At 49.0% G+C, this 16,982-nt stretch overlaps 18 non-coding genes across 18 annotated transcripts; all 18 read left to right on the forward strand.

The window, feature by feature from the left end:
* The first annotated feature begins 500 nt into the window (after positions 1-500).
* Trnat-cgu (transfer RNA threonine (anticodon CGU)) lies at positions 501-572 on the forward strand. The gene has a single exon. It is a non-coding gene; the product is annotated as a tRNA-Thr (tRNA).
* A 333-nt stretch (positions 573-905) lies between these two features.
* On the forward strand, positions 906-979 carry Trnan-guu (transfer RNA asparagine (anticodon GUU)). The gene has a single exon. It is a non-coding gene; the product is annotated as a tRNA-Asn (tRNA).
* A 687-nt stretch (positions 980-1,666) lies between these two features.
* Positions 1,667-1,738, forward strand: Trnat-cgu (transfer RNA threonine (anticodon CGU)). The gene has a single exon. It is a non-coding gene; the product is annotated as a tRNA-Thr (tRNA).
* A 333-nt stretch (positions 1,739-2,071) lies between these two features.
* Positions 2,072-2,145, forward strand: Trnan-guu (transfer RNA asparagine (anticodon GUU)). Its single transcript has one exon. It is a non-coding gene; the product is annotated as a tRNA-Asn (tRNA).
* A 6,605-nt stretch (positions 2,146-8,750) lies between these two features.
* Trnan-guu (transfer RNA asparagine (anticodon GUU)) lies at positions 8,751-8,824 on the forward strand. The gene has a single exon. It is a non-coding gene; the product is annotated as a tRNA-Asn (tRNA).
* Positions 8,825-9,513: 689 nt separating this feature from the next.
* Trnat-cgu (transfer RNA threonine (anticodon CGU)) lies at positions 9,514-9,585 on the forward strand. Its single transcript has one exon. It is a non-coding gene; the product is annotated as a tRNA-Thr (tRNA).
* A 303-nt stretch (positions 9,586-9,888) lies between these two features.
* On the forward strand, positions 9,889-9,962 carry Trnan-guu (transfer RNA asparagine (anticodon GUU)). Its single transcript has one exon. It is a non-coding gene; the product is annotated as a tRNA-Asn (tRNA).
* A 689-nt stretch (positions 9,963-10,651) lies between these two features.
* On the forward strand, positions 10,652-10,723 carry Trnat-cgu (transfer RNA threonine (anticodon CGU)). The gene has a single exon. It is a non-coding gene; the product is annotated as a tRNA-Thr (tRNA).
* Positions 10,724-11,026: 303 nt separating this feature from the next.
* Trnan-guu (transfer RNA asparagine (anticodon GUU)) lies at positions 11,027-11,100 on the forward strand. The gene has a single exon. It is a non-coding gene; the product is annotated as a tRNA-Asn (tRNA).
* A 797-nt stretch (positions 11,101-11,897) lies between these two features.
* On the forward strand, positions 11,898-11,969 carry Trnat-cgu (transfer RNA threonine (anticodon CGU)). The gene has a single exon. It is a non-coding gene; the product is annotated as a tRNA-Thr (tRNA).
* Positions 11,970-12,272: 303 nt separating this feature from the next.
* On the forward strand, positions 12,273-12,346 carry Trnan-guu (transfer RNA asparagine (anticodon GUU)). The gene has a single exon. It is a non-coding gene; the product is annotated as a tRNA-Asn (tRNA).
* A 689-nt stretch (positions 12,347-13,035) lies between these two features.
* Positions 13,036-13,107, forward strand: Trnat-cgu (transfer RNA threonine (anticodon CGU)). The gene has a single exon. It is a non-coding gene; the product is annotated as a tRNA-Thr (tRNA).
* Positions 13,108-13,410: 303 nt separating this feature from the next.
* Positions 13,411-13,484, forward strand: Trnan-guu (transfer RNA asparagine (anticodon GUU)). Its single transcript has one exon. It is a non-coding gene; the product is annotated as a tRNA-Asn (tRNA).
* A 797-nt stretch (positions 13,485-14,281) lies between these two features.
* On the forward strand, positions 14,282-14,353 carry Trnat-cgu (transfer RNA threonine (anticodon CGU)). Its single transcript has one exon. It is a non-coding gene; the product is annotated as a tRNA-Thr (tRNA).
* Positions 14,354-14,656: 303 nt separating this feature from the next.
* Positions 14,657-14,730, forward strand: Trnan-guu (transfer RNA asparagine (anticodon GUU)). The gene has a single exon. It is a non-coding gene; the product is annotated as a tRNA-Asn (tRNA).
* A 797-nt stretch (positions 14,731-15,527) lies between these two features.
* Positions 15,528-15,599, forward strand: Trnat-cgu (transfer RNA threonine (anticodon CGU)). The gene has a single exon. It is a non-coding gene; the product is annotated as a tRNA-Thr (tRNA).
* A 303-nt stretch (positions 15,600-15,902) lies between these two features.
* Trnan-guu (transfer RNA asparagine (anticodon GUU)) lies at positions 15,903-15,976 on the forward strand. The gene has a single exon. It is a non-coding gene; the product is annotated as a tRNA-Asn (tRNA).
* A 797-nt stretch (positions 15,977-16,773) lies between these two features.
* Trnat-cgu (transfer RNA threonine (anticodon CGU)) lies at positions 16,774-16,845 on the forward strand. The gene has a single exon. It is a non-coding gene; the product is annotated as a tRNA-Thr (tRNA).
* Positions 16,846-16,982: the final 137 nt, after the last annotated feature.

Consider the following 16,982-nt stretch of genomic DNA (forward strand, 5'->3'; position numbering starts at 1 on the left):
TCGTCGTGTGTGACACTGCAGTTGAGCGACGCCCACTACAAAAGACGTATTACTTCAGCGTACACGTCGCGAGTGCCATATGACAGGGCCTGTCTCTCGATGTCGATTTGTATTTGGTGTCACTTAAGTGTCGGTCTGCAGTAGGCCGCTGTTGGCCGAGCGACGTGCAGTCGCCTTACATGAAGCCCCGTGGGCAACGCCAGCGCCACTGTGGACAACAGCGCACTGCAGCCAGAGAGAGGAGCCGAAAGGCGCATTTCGCAGTCGAGCCACGCTATCCCACAAGCTGTGCGCTAGGTCAAGATTGTGCAGACGGCAAATCTTTGGTGGCCCGACGCTCGTCGTCGATCGTAAGGGCGAAACAGTCAAGAGATTTGGAAAACGGCAATGTGGACACCCCCAGCAGCAGCTGTGTGCCAAATCCGATATCTGGTCGAGGGCTGCAAGATTCAGTATGATGAAGTGACAATTCGGGGATAGCTCACGAACGTAAAGCTGCTGCCTGCTTAGCTCAGTGGTAGAGCACTGGTCTCGTAAACCAGGGGTCGTGAGTTCGAACCTCACAGAAGGCATTCTTTTTTTTCACCTTCCTGCATGGAGCGGCGCTATCTCGACCAGCTTCTAACACATGGCAGTACACTGAATGAAAGGGATGTTCTACAACCTATGACAAGTATTCTACGGGCCTCAGAGTTTTTCTGAATGCATAGGCAGAAGAGTGGTTTGTATGCATTTTCTAGTATAATGTCATGCTTGGCGATGTCATTCGTTTATGAGCCTCGCTACTGTGTGCATGCACGTTATCCATGTGAAGGGGCGTAAGCAGATGCTAATATTCTGCGAGATTCCTGCAGAAGGTATACGATTTGCCATGATACACAGAGCACAAGTGAACCAAAATCAAGGCCTCCGTGGCGCAATCGGCTAGCGCGTTCGGCTGTTAACCGAAAGGTTGGTGGTTCGAGCCCACCCAGGGGCGAAATCGTTTTAACCGTCACAGAGGTGAGGACATACGTCAACTTTGTTAGAGATACACAGCTAGTGTGACAATTTGGCTGTGTTTGAGTGATGCCACAGGGCCTTGTACACATTCAGCCAAGTGACACTGTAGGTAAAAACATGGCCCTACGCAGACGTTCTACTGTTTTCCTATTTATTCGTCGTGTGCGACACTGCAGTAGAGCGACGCCCACTACAAAAGACGTATTACTTCAGCGTACACGTCGCGAGTGCCATATGACAGGGCCTGTCTCTCGATGTCGATTTGTATTTGGTGTCACTTAAGTGTCGGTCTGCAGTAGGCCGCTGTTGGCCGAGCGACGTGCAGTCGCTGCAGTCGCCTTACATGAAGCCCCGTGGGTAACGCCAGCGCCACTGTGGACAACAGCGCACTGCAGCCAGAGAGAGGAGCCGAAAGGCGCATTTCGCAGTCGAGCCACGCTATCCCACAAGCTGTGCGCTAGGTCAAGATTGTGCAGACGGCAAATCTTTGGTGGCCCGACGCTCGTCGTCGATCGTAAGGGCGAAACAGTCAAGAGATTTGGAAAACGGCAATGTGGACACCCCCAGCAGCAGCTGTGTGCCAAATCCGATATCTGGTCGAGGGCTGCAAGATTCAGTATGATGAAGTGACAATTCGGGGATAGCTCACGAACGTAAAGCTGCTGCCTGCTTAGCTCAGTGGTAGAGCACTGGTCTCGTAAACCAGGGGTCGTGAGTTCGAACCTCACAGAAGGCATTCTTTTTTTTCACCTTCCTGCATGGAGCGGCGCTATCTCTACCAGCTTCTAACACATGGCAGTACACTGAATGAAAGGGATGTTCTACAACCTATGACAAGTATTCTACGGGCCTCAGAGTTTTTCTGAATGCATAGGCAGAAGAGTGGTTTGTATGCATTTTCTAGTATAATGTCATGCTTGGCGATGTCATTCGTTTATGAGCCTCGCTACTGTGTGCATGCACGTTATCCATGTGAAGGGGCGTAAGCAGATGCTAATATTCTGCGAGATTCCTGCAGAAGGTATACGATTTGTCATGATACACAGAGCACAAGTGAACCAAAAGCAAGGCCTCCGTGGCGCAATCGGCTAGCGCGTTCGGCTGTTAACCGAAAGGTTGGTGGTTCGAGCCCACCCAGGGGCGAAATCGTTTTAACCGTCACAGAGGTGAGGACATACGTCAACTTTGTTAGAGATACACAGCTAGTGTGACAATTTGGCTGTGTTTGAGTGATGCCACAGGGCCTTGTACACATTCAGCCAAGTGACACTGTAGGTAAAAACATGGCCCTACGCAGACGTTCTACTGTTTTCCTATTTATTCGTCGTGTGTGACACTGCAGTAGAGCGACGCCCACTACAAAAGACGTATTACTTCAGCGTACACGTCGCGAGTGCCATATGACAGGGCCTGTCTCTCGATGTCGATTTGTATTTGGTGTCACTTAAGTGTCGGTCTGCAGTAGGCCGCTGTTGGCCGAGCGACGTGCAGTCGCCTTACATGAAGCCCCGTGGGCAACGCCAGCGCCACTGTGGACAACAGCGCACTGCAGCCAGAGAGAGGAGCCGAAAGGCGCATTTCGCAGTCGAGCCACGCTATCCCACAAGCTGTGCGCTAGGTCAAGATTGTGCAGACGGCAAACCTTTGGTGGCCCGACGCTCGTCGTCGATCGTAAGGGCGAAACAGTCAAGAGATTTGGAAAACGGCAATGTGGACACCCCCAGCAGCAGCTGTGTGCCAAATCCGATATCTGGTCGAGGGCTGCAAGATTCAGTATGATGAAGTGACAATTCGGGGATAGCTCACGAACGTAAAGCTGCTGCCTGCTTAGCTCAGTGGTAGTCAGCCGGCGGACGCGGTCGAGGTCGGACGTGCTGTGCTGCGCGCCGCGCCGTCGCTGTTTACGTGTGGTGAGTCGCTGCGCTTGCTTCAGTGTCTACCAGTGTTTTGGTGTGATCTGCAAATGAACTCGATTTCGTGATGTCTCAACCGAATAGGAAAGACACACTGAAGTTTACTTTTGACAGAAATTTTGTCCGACCTAAATCTTTTGAAGTTGAGCAATGGTTAGAAGATGAAGTAAAGATAGGACTTGAGGACATAATCGGGATACATCTTTCGATTGTCAGTAGCACCGTTTTCGTTAAATTAGCTCGATCAGAGATGTGTGAGAAAATCGTTGACTCTTGTGGTGGTATCCTAAAGTTTAAACATAGTGATGGAAATGTGGGAGAAGTTGCTGTTTCGCATGCCGGCCTAGGAATACGGACTGTTAGAATTTTTGAACTTCCATTTGAAATAACCAGTGAACAGATCAACGCAGTGCTCTGTCCATACGGTAAAATCATAAGCAATATTGCGGAACGTTGGTCTAGCGCACATAAGTTCCCGGTTCTTAATGGGGTGCGGCAATTGAAAATCGAGCTGCAGAAGCACATCCCGTCTTATGTACACGTATGCGGGTATCGTGCGATAGTCATGTACGATGATCAGCCTCGAACGTGTGCCGCATGCAACTCGACGGGTCACGTGCGTGCCGAATGCATGCAGAGGCGAGTGGCGCAGCTGCCTGCCGGCGAGGCTGCCAGGCCCCCCGCGATGACATCACTGCCTGTGACGTACGTCGCCGCAGCGCGTGGGCTTCCGGCTATATCCACGGTCACCGAAGTCAGTGAAAATACTGTAGTGCCTGCGACAGTGACGCGAATGGAGACTGTTGCAACGCCGGAAGAGACCCCACCTAAACCCATAGAAATATCGCCGTCCGTCGTAGTCACAGAAGAACAGGCATCCGACATGCAAACGGCTGCGTCCCCATCGGCCGCTGCTACTCCACGGGGGGAATCTCCAGCAGGTTCCGATCAAGGCCCACAAAATCGTACGTCTCCCAGAAAAACTAAAAAACGGAGAGTTGCCCGCCAGGGTGCAGACCAGATGGCACCGGTTCTGCGCGAAAAGGCTAAACAGATAGGTGAACAACTCAGTGACAAAGCATCTGATAGCACAAACCATGATCATCCCTCAGCCAGCTTACTATCAGTCATTGACAATGTCTCAGATGCTCTACCTCTGAACCCCGAACAGTCAGCTCAACTCCGAGCCGACTGTGATGTCCGCATGGTCAAACTCTACCCTGCTCACGAGTCGGTAACGCCCTCAACACAGCCACCGCCAACTAGTTGGGCAGACGATATAGAATCCACTGCCGACGTCGACAGTATGGATACTTCCGAAGCGGTGACAGCCATAACTTCAGTCTCCAAAGACGACGATGTTAATGAGATAGCTAACGCCTCGACAGAGTCTACCGCGCAAACAGAACGCACGACTGCTCCCTTCTCAAACGGAGAATATTTTTAACTCTGCCTTTAAAGTGACTGTCAATACATGTTTTTGTTTCTCTGGAATTGCTTCCAAAGTGCTTTTACGACGTGACTTGTATTTCCAGCGTTATTTCTGTTTGATATCGGACTGGTTTTAAGTCTTGTTCCTGTTTAGTCCACCACAATTCCGCCACAGGCCTATCGACTTGCTACTCTCAATATTAATAAGATACGCAGCGCTCTTAAACTACAACATTTAAAAGACTTTTTATATGCAGCTGATGTAGACATTTTGTTTGTACAAGAAGTAGCAGAGATCGGACTTGATTGCATACCAGGTTATAATGTCATCACTAATCCTGGGGCCGGTTGCGAATTAGGTACAGCTTTTATTGTGAAGGAAGGTATCATTATTCATGACGTCACGAAACTGCCGAACAGTAGGGGCATTGCGGGCACTTTTTATAACAACAGACTAATTAATGTATATGCCCCATCCGGTTCCAGTAATAGACGTCAAAGAGCAGAATTCTTCAAAGAAGAAATAGTTCCTCTCTTTGGCGTCCGCCACGACAATGTCATCTTCGGAGGCGACTTTAACTGTGTCATCAGTGCAAAGGACCAAACTCCCAATCTTAACAAATCACTTGAACTGGAACGAATTGTACGAGACTTGCGCTTCGTTGACTCTTGGGAGCTCAAGCGTGGTGCAGCACCTGGGTTTACCCATATCACGACCCATTCGGCAAGCCGTCTCGATCGCATTTATGTCACACCCACTTTGAGGAATAACATTCTGCAGTCAGAAGTATGGCCAGTGGCGTTCTCAGATCATGCTGCATACATCTGTACTATCACTCTCGACCGACAACGGACGTGTCGATACAGGGGCCTGTGGAAATTAAATGTTTCCCATCTACAAGACTCGGCGTGCCAAGAAGCCTTCCTCAATACCTGGCGAGAATGTGAGCACAGATTTGCCTCTTATAATTCGGCCATTGATTGGTGGCTCAGGTGCGCCAAACCTAAAATTAGGTGGTGTTTCATGAACTACGCACGGGAAAAGGGCTTTTGGCTTCAAAGGACGATCAATTTCTATTTTCATTGTCTGCGGGAACTGTATATGCTCGGCACTTCGGCTGTCGAGAATTGTCAACGAATTAAGAAAATCCAGGCCAAAATCCTAACCCTAAGGAGGACGCCGCTAGAAGGCTACAAAGTCAGGTCACGGGTCCAGACTACTGTACACCAAGAACTCACCTCAGTCTACCATATGATCCAAGAAAGTAGGAAAGGGTCCCGTAAAATACTGACGGAGTTAATTGCTGAGGATGGCGCAACGCTGACTACGCACAACGAGATTAAAGCGGCGGTGCTAAACTACTTCACCACCTTGATGCCCAATAAAGAAGTTAACGTGCAAGCGCAGGATGCTCTTTTGAATAATTTGCGCAACAGAGTCAGTCTCGTGGACGCGGAAAAGCTATTGGACGTGGCAACCGAAGAAGACGTGGAATATGTACTCTGGGAAAGTGCCAAGACTAAATCCCCCGGACCTGACGGAATTCCCGCCGAATTCTATCAAAAATTCTGGAACACCATAAAGGCGAAGATCACTTGCATCTGTAACGAACTTCTAGACCACAACAACGTGATCCCCACCAGCTTCTGTGAAGGCATTGTCGTTCTAATTAAAAAAAACTCAGGCAGAGCACACGTAAAAAAACTAAGACCGATAACGCTGCTCAACAGCGACTATAAAATCTTTGCGAGACTTTTGGCCCACAGGCTTAAATCTACAATGACCAGTATCATTGGCCCTTACCAGACCAGTGTGGGAAAGGATCGGAAAATTCAACAGACTTTGTGCGACTACCGTGATTTAATCTCCATTGCGGAAGTCTGTAAGTTGAAATGTGCCATCATGTCCTTGGACTTCGACAAAGCCTTTGACAGGGTCAACCACCAGTATCTCTTTCGTACCATGTATGCGATGGGCTTTCCACCTGGGTTCGTCGCAATTATACAACAGATGGTAGCGAATAATTTATCCAGAGTCATCATCAATGGCCAACCTACCCGAGCGATAGAGATAGCCAGTTCCGTCAGGCAGGGCTGCCCAATGTCCATGGCGCTTTTTGCGATTGCCATTGAGCCTTTGTTAGCTACCCTGACGCAAAGTTTACAGGGCGTCGTCATACATGGCTCCCGAGTAGTGTGCAAGGCGTATGCAGACGATGTCGGTTTCCTTGTACTAAATAGAACTGAAGTGGAGACCGCACTACAGCTAGTCAGGCAATTTGAGCAAGCGTCGGGTGCACAACTAAACTGGACAAAGTCTGGAATATTCAATATTGGCCGCGGCCTAGGATCGCACCCTCACGGACAACTACGTCAGCTGAAGATTTTCAAGTGTCTTGGAATTGATTTTCAGAGTAACATTCGGCACACCATTGCAACCAACTATAGAAAGCTTCTACGGACTATTCGTGCCAGCATACGAGAACACAGTGTACGAAAACTAAATGAAATTCAGAAAGTAACGGTCGCAAATGTATACCTCACCTCGAAACTCAATTATATCGCTCAAGTTTTACCAATGTCTACACTCACTGAAAAACGAATTATGTCAGCTTTAGGACAGTTTGTCAGCCATCACCACATTTTTAAAGTCCAGTTTGACACCTTAACGCTTGCCACAAAAATGGTGGCTTAAATCTTGTCGATGTTGGAAAGAAGGCGCAAGCTTTATACATATCAAAAACTTTCCACCAATGGAAACACTCAGCTGATAGTCTCGCTGCTCACCTGCTTACTGAGATAGCTCCCGCCGACCTCAGTCCACCAATCACGGTGCAACATATTCCAAACGGACTTTACCACTTAAAATGGTTTTTACTGGAGTACAGTTATGTACAAACACGGATCCCCGAACAGGAAATGAAGACAGTGAAACACGTTTACCAGGAACTTCTAAAAGATAAGAAGAAAAATCACATCGAAGAAAAATACAACCTTTTCGACTGGAAGGTAATCTGGGAGAACATCCATTGTCCGTACTTGCCGTCAACAATGAAAGCCACTTGGTATTTCGCAGTTAACAGAAAATTGGCCACTAACTCCAAACTACATAACATACACCTCGCAGAATCACCTTTGTGCACAACGTGTAATTTAATAGATACTGATGAACACAGGTTTGTGTGCGACAACGTAAAAGATATATGGGAATATATCACGAACAAGTTAGCACTCATCAGTCGAACATCGCCCAGATACATAACCCCTGCTGCCTTTCTGACGCCGGACGATACCCCGTACCCACGGACGAGAAGGAACGCTCTAAACTGGTTAAAAGCCGCTACTGTACATTACTTATTTACAAAAGCAGAAAAGAGTAAAGAAGACTTCTGGGTCTATCTTACAACTCACCACCATATACTAATGAAAACGAAAAACTATAAGGATAACTTCGCCAACTACCTGCTCAAAACTATAACGTAAACAAAAAAAAAAAAGTGACTGCTACATCAATTGATTGAATTTCATGTTAACGAACATTCAGCAGATACTCACTCAAGATAAGACGGACCATTTATACGGCGAATACTACGTCATGTTGACCGAACCACGAGTTACAAACACCTCTGAAGTAATCGATTGGCAAGATTTCAAGCTTCATTTGATAAGAAGAAGAAAATTCAGTTTTTCTGTTTTCGAGAATTAATTTAGTTCTCTTTCAATTTCGCAGAGTTCCAAACAAAGCTTTTCTATTTTCGAAGAAATGGATTTTCACTTTCCTTTTAACTTCTTTGACGGTTTCTGTTACCACGAGGCAATGGAGCCGCAATAAATTTCAGTTCCTATTTACTTCCTATGGATGCTTGTATCTGCACGACGCATGTAATCCACAACGTTTTTCATTTTCCTTAAATTAAAGGCTCTTGATGCCGCGCCGACGAAGGCGACTAAATGGCGAGCGGAAGAACGGGCTATAAGGGGTGGATGGAGGCCCGCAACAAAAAAAAAAAAAAAAAAAAAAAAAAAAAAAAAAAAAAGAAAAAGTGGTAGAGCACTGGTCTCGTAAACCAGGGGTCGTGAGTTCGAACCTCACAGAAGGCATTCATTTTTTAATCCTTCCTGCAAGGAGCGGAGCTATCTCGAGCAACATCAAACACATGGCAGTACACTGAATGAAAGGGATGTTCTACAACCTATGACAAGTATTCTACTGGCCTCGGAGGTTTTCTGAATTCATAGGCAGAACATTGGTTTGTATGCATTTTGTAGTATAATGTCATGCTTGGCGATGTCATCCGTTTACGAGCCTCGCTACAGTGTGCATGCACGTTATCCATGTGAAGAGGCGTAAGCAAATGCTACCACTCGCGTTGATATACAGAGCGCAAGGAAGCCAAAGTCAGGGCCTCCGTGGCGCAATCGGCTAGCGCGTTCGGCTGTTAACCGAAAGGTTGGTGGTTCGAGCCCACCCGGGGGCGAAATCGTTTTAACCGGCACCGAGGTGAGGACATACGTCAACTTTGTTAGAGATACACAGCTAGTGTGACAATTTGGCTGTGTTTGAGTGATGCCACAGAGCCTTATACACATTCAGCCAGGTGACACTGTAGGTAAAAACATGGCCCTACACAGACGTTCTGCTGTTTTCCTTTTTATTCGTCATGTGTGACACTGCAGTAGAGTGACGCCCACTACAAAAGACGTATTCTTTACATTCAATTTCAGCGTATACGTCGCGAGTGCCATATGACAGGGCCTGTCTCTCGATGTCGATTTGTATTTGGTGTCTCTTAAGTGTCGGTCTGCAGTAGGCCGCTGTTGGCCGAGCGACGTGCAGTCGCCTTACATGAAGCCCCATGGGCAACGCCAGCGCCACTGTGGACAACAGCATACTGTAGCCAGAGAGAGGAGCCGAAAGGCGCATTTCGCAGTCGAGCCACGCTATCCCACAAGCTGTGCACTAGGTCAGGATTGCGCAGACCGCAAACTTTTGCTGGCCCGAAGCTCGTCGTCGATCGTAAGGGCGAAACATTCAAGAGATTTGGAAAACGGCAATTTGGACAACCCCAGCAGCAGCTGTGTGCCAAATCCGATATCTGGTCGAGGGCTGCAAGATTCAGTATGATGAAGTAACAATTTGGGGATAGCTCACAATAGCTAAGCTGCCGCCTTCTTAGCTCAGTGGTAGAGCACTGGTCTCGTAAACCAGGGGTCGTGAGTTCGAACCTCACAGAAGGCATTCATTTTTTACACCTTCCTGCAAGGAGCGGAGCTATCTCGAGCAACATCTAACACATGGCAGTACACTGAATGAAAGGGATGTTCTACAACCTATGACAAGTATTCTACTGGCCTCAGAGGTTTTCTGAATTCATAGGCAGAACATTGGTTTGTATGCATTTTGTAGTATAATGTCATGCTTGGCGATGTCATTCGTTTACGAGCCTCGCTACAGTGTGCATGCACGTTATCCATGTGAAGAGGCGTAAGCAAGTGCTACCACTCGCGTTGATATACAGAGCGCAAGGGAGCCAAAGTCAAGGCCTCCGTGGCGCAATCGGCTAGCGCGTTCGGCTGTTAACCGAAAGGTTGGTGGTTCGAGCCCACCCGGGGGCGAAATCGTTTTAACCGGCACCGAGGTGAGGACATACGTCAACTTTGTTAGAGATGCACAGCTAGTGTGACAATTTGGCTGTGTTTGAGTGATGCCACAGAGCCTTATACACATTCAGCCAGGTGACACTGTAGGTAAAAACATGGCCCTACACAGACGTTCTGCTGTTTTCCTTTTTATTCGTCATGTGTGACACTGCAGTAGAGTGACGCCCACCACAAAAGACGTATTCTTTACATTCAATTTCAGCGTATACGTCGCGAGTGCCATATGACAGGGCCTGTCTCTCGATGTCGATTTGTATTTGGTGTCTCTTAAGTGTCGGTCTGCAGTAGGCCGCTGTTGGCCGAGCGACGTGCAGTCGCCTTACATGAAGCCCCATGGGCAACGCCAGCGCCACTGTGGACAACAGCATACTGTAGCCAGAGAGAGGAGCCGAAAGGCGCATTTCGCAGTCGAGCCACGCTATCCCACAAGCTGTGCACTAGGTCAGGATTGCGCAGACCGCAAACTTTTGCTGGCCCGAAGCTCGTCGTCGATCGTAAGGGCGAAACATTCAAGAGATTTGGAAAACGGCAATTTGGACAACCCCAGCAGCAGCTGTGTGCCAAATCCGATATCTGGTCGAGGGCTGCAAGATTCAGTATGATGAAGTAACAATTTGGGGATAGCTCACAATAGCTAAGCTGCCGCCTTCTTAGCTCAGTGGTAGAGCACTGGTCTCGTAAACCAGGGGTCGTGAGTTCGAACCTCACAGAAGGCATTCATTTTTTACACCTTCCTGCAAGGAGCGGAGCTATCTCGAGCAACATCTAACACATGGCAGTACACTGAATGAAAGGGATGTTCTACAACCTATGACAAGTATTCTACTGGCCTCGGAGGTTTTCTGAATTCATAGGCAGAACATTGGTTTGTATGCATTTTGTAGTATAATGTCATGCTTGGCGATGTCATCCGTTTACGAGCCTCGCTACAGTGTGCATGCACGTTATCCATGTGAAGAGGCGTAAGCAAATGCTGCCACTCGCGTTGATATACAGAGCGCAAGGAAGCCAAAGTCAAGGCCTCCGTGGCGCAATCGGCTAGCGCGTTCGGCTGTTAACCGAAAGGTTGGTGGTTCGAGCCCACCCGGGGGCGAAATCGTTTTAACCGGCACCGAGGTGAGGACATACGTCAACTTTGTTAGAGATGCACAGCTAGTGTGACAATTTGGCTGTGTTTGAGTGATGCCACAGAGCCTTATACACATTCAGCCAGGTGACACTGTAGGTAAAAACATGGCCCTACACAGACGTTCTGCTGTTTTCCTTTTTATTCGTCATGTGTGACACTGCAGTAGAGTGACGCCCACCACAAAAGACGTATTCTTTACATTCAATTTCAGCGTATACGTCGCGAGTGCCATATGACAGGGCCTGTCTCTCGATGTCGATTTGTATTTGGTGTCTCTTAAGTGTCGGTCTGCAGTAGGCCGCTGTTGGCCGAGCGACGTGCAGTCGCCTTACATGAAGCCCCATGGGCAACGCCAGCGCCACTGTGGACAACAGCATACTGTAGCCAGAGAGAGGAGCCGAAAGGCGCATTTCGCAGTCGAGCCACGCTATCCGCCTTACATGAAGCCCCATGGGCAACGCCAGCGCCACTGTGGACAACAGCATACTGTAGCCAGAGAGAGGAGCCGAAAGGCGCATTTCGCATTCGAGCCACGCTATCCCACAAGCTGTGCACTAGGTCAGGATTGCGCAGACCGCAAACTTTTGCTGGCCCGAAGCTCGTCGTCGATCGTAAGGGCGAAACATTCTAGAGATTTGGAAAACGGCAATTTGGACAACCCCAGCAGCAGCTGTGTGCCAAATCCGATATCTGGTCGAGGGCTGCAAGATTCAGTATGATGAAGTAACAATTTGGGGATAGCTCACAATAGCTAAGCTGCCGCCTTCTTAGCTCAGTGGTAGAGCACTGGTCTCGTAAACCAGGGGTCGTGAGTTCGAACCTCACAGAAGGCATTCATTTTTTACACCTTCCTGCAAGGAGCGGAGCTATCTCGAGCAACATCTAACACATGGCAGTACACTGAATGAAAGGGATGTTCTACAACCTATGACAAGTATTCTACTGGCCTCGGAGGTTTTCTGAATTCATAGGCAGAACATTGGTTTGTATGCATTTTGTAGTATAATGTCATGCTTGGCGATGTCATCCGTTTACGAGCCTCGCTACAGTGTGCATGCACGTTATCCATGTGAAGAGGCGTAAGCAAATGCTGCCACTCGCGTTGATATACAGAGCGCAAGGAAGCCAAAGTCAAGGCCTCCGTGGCGCAATCGGCTAGCGCGTTCGGCTGTTAACCGAAAGGTTGGTGGTTCGAGCCCACCCGGGGGCGAAATCGTTTTAACCGGCACCGAGGTGAGGACATACGTCAACTTTGTTAGAGATGCACAGCTAGTGTGACAATTTGGCTGTGTTTGAGTGATGCCACAGAGCCTTATACACATTCAGCCAGGTGACACTGTAGGTAAAAACATGGCCCTACACAGACGTTCTGCTGTTTTCCTTTTTATTCGTCATGTGTGACACTGCAGTAGAGTGACGCCCACCACAAAAGACGTATTCTTTACATTCAATTTCAGCGTATACGTCGCGAGTGCCATATGACAGGGCCTGTCTCTCGATGTCGATTTGTATTTGGTGTCTCTTAAGTGTCGGTCTGCAGTAGGCCGCTGTTGGCCGAGCGACGTGCAGTCGCCTTACATGAAGCCCCATGGGCAACGCCAGCGCCACTGTGGACAACAGCATACTGTAGCCAGAGAGAGGAGCCGAAAGGCGCATTTCGCAGTCGAGCCACGCTATCCCACAAGCTGTGCACTAGGTCAGGATTGCGCAGACCGCAAACTTTTGCTGGCCCGAAGCTCGTCGTCGATCGTAAGGGCGAAACATTCAAGAGATTTGGAAAACGGCAATTTGGACAACCCCAGCAGCAGCTGTGTGCCAAATCCGATATCTGGTCGAGGGCTGCAAGATTCAGTATGATGAAGTAACAATTTGGGGATAGCTCACAATAGCTAAGCTGCCGCCTTCTTAGCTCAGTGGTAGAGCACTGGTCTCGTAAACCAGGGGTCGTGAGTTCGAACCTCACAGAAGGCATTCATTTTTTACACCTTCCTGCAAGGAGCGGAGCTATCTCGAGCAACATCTAACACATGGCAGTACACTGAATGAAAGGGATGTTCTACAACCTATGACAAGTATTCTACTGGCCTCGGAGGTTTTCTGAATTCATAGGCAGAACATTGGTTTGTATGCATTTTGTAGTATAATGTCATGCTTGGCGATGTCATCCGTTTACGAGCCTCGCTACAGTGTGCATGCACGTTATCCATGTGAAGAGGCGTAAGCAAATGCTGCCACTCGCGTTGATATACAGAGCGCAAGGAAGCCAAAGTCAAGGCCTCCGTGGCGCAATCGGCTAGCGCGTTCGGCTGTTAACCGAAAGGTTGGTGGTTCGAGCCCACCCGGGGGCGAAATCGTTTTAACCGGCACCGAGGTGAGGACATACGTCAACTTTGTTAGAGATGCACAGCTAGTGTGACAATTTGGCTGTGTTTGAGTGATGCCACAGAGCCTTATACACATTCAGCCAGGTGACACTGTAGGTAAAAACATGGCCCTACACAGACGTTCTGCTGTTTTCCTTTTTATTCGTCATGTGTGACACTGCAGTAGAGTGACGCCCACCACAAAAGACGTATTCTTTACATTCAATTTCAGCGTATACGTCGCGAGTGCCATATGACAGGGCCTGTCTCTCGATGTCGATTTGTATTTGGTGTCTCTTAAGTGTCGGTCTGCAGTAGGCCGCTGTTGGCCGAGCGACGTGCAGTCGCCTTACATGAAGCCCCATGGGCAACGCCAGCGCCACTGTGGACAACAGCATACTGTAGCCAGAGAGAGGAGCCGAAAGGCGCATTTCGCAGTCGAGCCACGCTATCCGCCTTACATGAAGCCCCATGGGCAACGCCAGCGCCACTGTGGACAACAGCATACTGTAGCCAGAGAGAGGAGCCGAAAGGCGCATTTCGCATTCGAGCCACGCTATCCCACAAGCTGTGCACTAGGTCAGGATTGCGCAGACCGCAAACTTTTGCTGGCCCGAAGCTCGTCGTCGATCGTAAGGGCGAAACATTCTAGAGATTTGGAAAACGGCAATTTGGACAACCCCAGCAGCAGCTGTGTGCCAAATCCGATATCTGGTCGAGGGCTGCAAGATTCAGTATGATGAAGTAACAATTTGGGGATAGCTCACAATAGCTAAGCTGCCGCCTTCTTAGCTCAGTGGTAGAGCACTGGTCTCGTAAACCAGGGGTCGTGAGTTCGAACCTCACAGAAGGCATTCATTTTTTACACCTTCCTGCAAGGAGCGGAGCTATCTCGAGCAACATCTAACACATGGCAGTACACTGAATGAAAGGGATGTTCTACAACCTATGACAAGTATTCTACTGGCCTCGGAGGTTTTCTGAATTCATAGGCAGAACATTGGTTTGTATGCATTTTGTAGTATAATGTCATGCTTGGCGATGTCATCCGTTTACGAGCCTCGCTACAGTGTGCATGCACGTTATCCATGTGAAGAGGCGTAAGCAAATGCTGCCACTCGCGTTGATATACAGAGCGCAAGGAAGCCAAAGTCAAGGCCTCCGTGGCGCAATCGGCTAGCGCGTTCGGCTGTTAACCGAAAGGTTGGTGGTTCGAGCCCACCCGGGGGCGAAATCGTTTTAACCGGCACCGAGGTGAGGACATACGTCAACTTTGTTAGAGATGCACAGCTAGTGTGACAATTTGGCTGTGTTTGAGTGATGCCACAGAGCCTTATACACATTCAGCCAGGTGACACTGTAGGTAAAAACATGGCCCTACACAGACGTTCTGCTGTTTTCCTTTTTATTCGTCATGTGTGACACTGCAGTAGAGTGACGCCCACCACAAAAGACGTATTCTTTACATTCAATTTCAGCGTATACGTCGCGAGTGCCATATGACAGGGCCTGTCTCTCGATGTCGATTTGTATTTGGTGTCTCTTAAGTGTCGGTCTGCAGTAGGCCGCTGTTGGCCGAGCGACGTGCAGTCGCCTTACATGAAGCCCCATGGGCAACGCCAGCGCCACTGTGGACAACAGCATACTGTAGCCAGAGAGAGGAGCCGAAAGGCGCATTTCGCAGTCGAGCCACGCTATCCGCCTTACATGAAGCCCCATGGGCAACGCCAGCGCCACTGTGGACAACAGCATACTGTAGCCAGAGAGAGGAGCCGAAAGGCGCATTTCGCATTCGAGCCACGCTATCCCACAAGCTGTGCACTAGGTCAGGATTGCGCAGACCGCAAACTTTTGCTGGCCCGAAGCTCGTCGTCGATCGTAAGGGCGAAACATTCAAGAGATTTGGAAAACGGCAATTTGGACAACCCCAGCAGCAGCTGTGTGCCAAATCCGATATCTGGTCGAGGGCTGCAAGATTCAGTATGATGAAGTAACAATTTGGGGATAGCTCACAATAGCTAAGCTGCCGCCTTCTTAGCTCAGTGGTAGAGCACTGGTCTCGTAAACCAGGGGTCGTGAGTTCGAACCTCACAGAAGGCATTCATTTTTTACACCTTCCTGCAAGGAGCGGAGCTATCTCGAGCAACATCTAACACATGGCAGTACACTGAATGAAAGGGATGTTCTACAACCTATGACAAGTATTCTACTGGCCTCGGAGGTTTTCTGAATTCATAGGCAGAACATTGGTTTGTATGCATTTTGTAGTATAATGTCATGCTTGGCGATGTCATTCGTTTACGAGCCTCGCTACAGTGTGCATGCACGTTATCCATGTGAAGAGGCGTAAGCAAATGCTACCACTCGCGTTGATATACAGAGCGCAAGGGAGCCAAAGTCAAGGCCTCCGGGGCGCAATCGGCTAGCGCGTTCGGCTGTTAACCGAAAGGTTGGTGGTTCGAGCCCACCCGGGGGCGAAACCGTTTTAACCGGCACCGAGGTGAGGACATACGTCAACTTTGTTAGAGATGCACAGCTAGTGTGACAATTTGGCTGTGTTTGAGTGATGCCACAGAGCCTTATACACATTCAGCCAGGTGACACTGTAGGTAAAAACATGGCCCTACACAGACGTTCTGCTGTTTTCCTTTTTATTCGTCATGTGTGACACTGCAGTAGAGTGACGCCCACCACAAAAGACGTATTCTTTACATTCAATTTCAGCGTATACGTCGCGAGTGCCATATGGCAGGGCCTGTCTCTCGATGTCGATTTGTATTTGGTGTCTCTTAAGTGTCGGTCTGCAGTAGGCCGCTGTTGGCCGAGCGACGTGCAGTCGCCTTACATGAAGCCCCATGGGCAACGCCAGCGCCACTGTGGACAACAGCATACTGTAGCCAGAGAGAGGAGCCGAAAGGCGCATTTCGCAGTCGAGCCACGCTATCCGCCTTACATGAAGCCCCATGGGCAACGCCAGCGCCACTGTGGACAACAGCATACTGTAGCCAGAGAGAGGAGCCGAAAGGCGCATTTCGCATTCGAGCCACGCTATCCCACAAGCTGTGCACTAGGTCAGGATTGCGCAGACCGCAAACTTTTGCTGGCCCGAAGCTCGTCGTCGATCGTAAGGGCGAAACATTCTAGAGATTTGGAAAACGGCAATTTGGACAACCCCAGCAGCAGCTGTGTGCCAAATCCGATATCTGGTCGAGGGCTGCAAGATTCAGTATGATGAAGTAACAATTTGGGGATAGCTCACAATAGCTAAGCTGCCGCCTTCTTAGCTCAGTGGTAGAGCACTGGTCTCGTAAACCAGGGGTCGTGAGTTCGAACCTCACAGAAGGCATTCATTTTTTACACCTTCCTGCAAGGAGCGGAGCTATCTCGAGCAACATCTAACACATGGCAGTACACTGAATGAAAGGGATGTTCTACAACCTATGACAAGTATTCTACTGGCCTCGGAGGTTTTCTGAATTCATA

The sequence above is a fragment of the Schistocerca serialis genome, chromosome 6 (assembly GCF_023864345.2).
Source record: "Schistocerca serialis cubense isolate TAMUIC-IGC-003099 chromosome 6, iqSchSeri2.2, whole genome shotgun sequence".
Taxonomy (NCBI): domain Eukaryota; kingdom Metazoa; phylum Arthropoda; class Insecta; order Orthoptera; family Acrididae; genus Schistocerca; species Schistocerca serialis.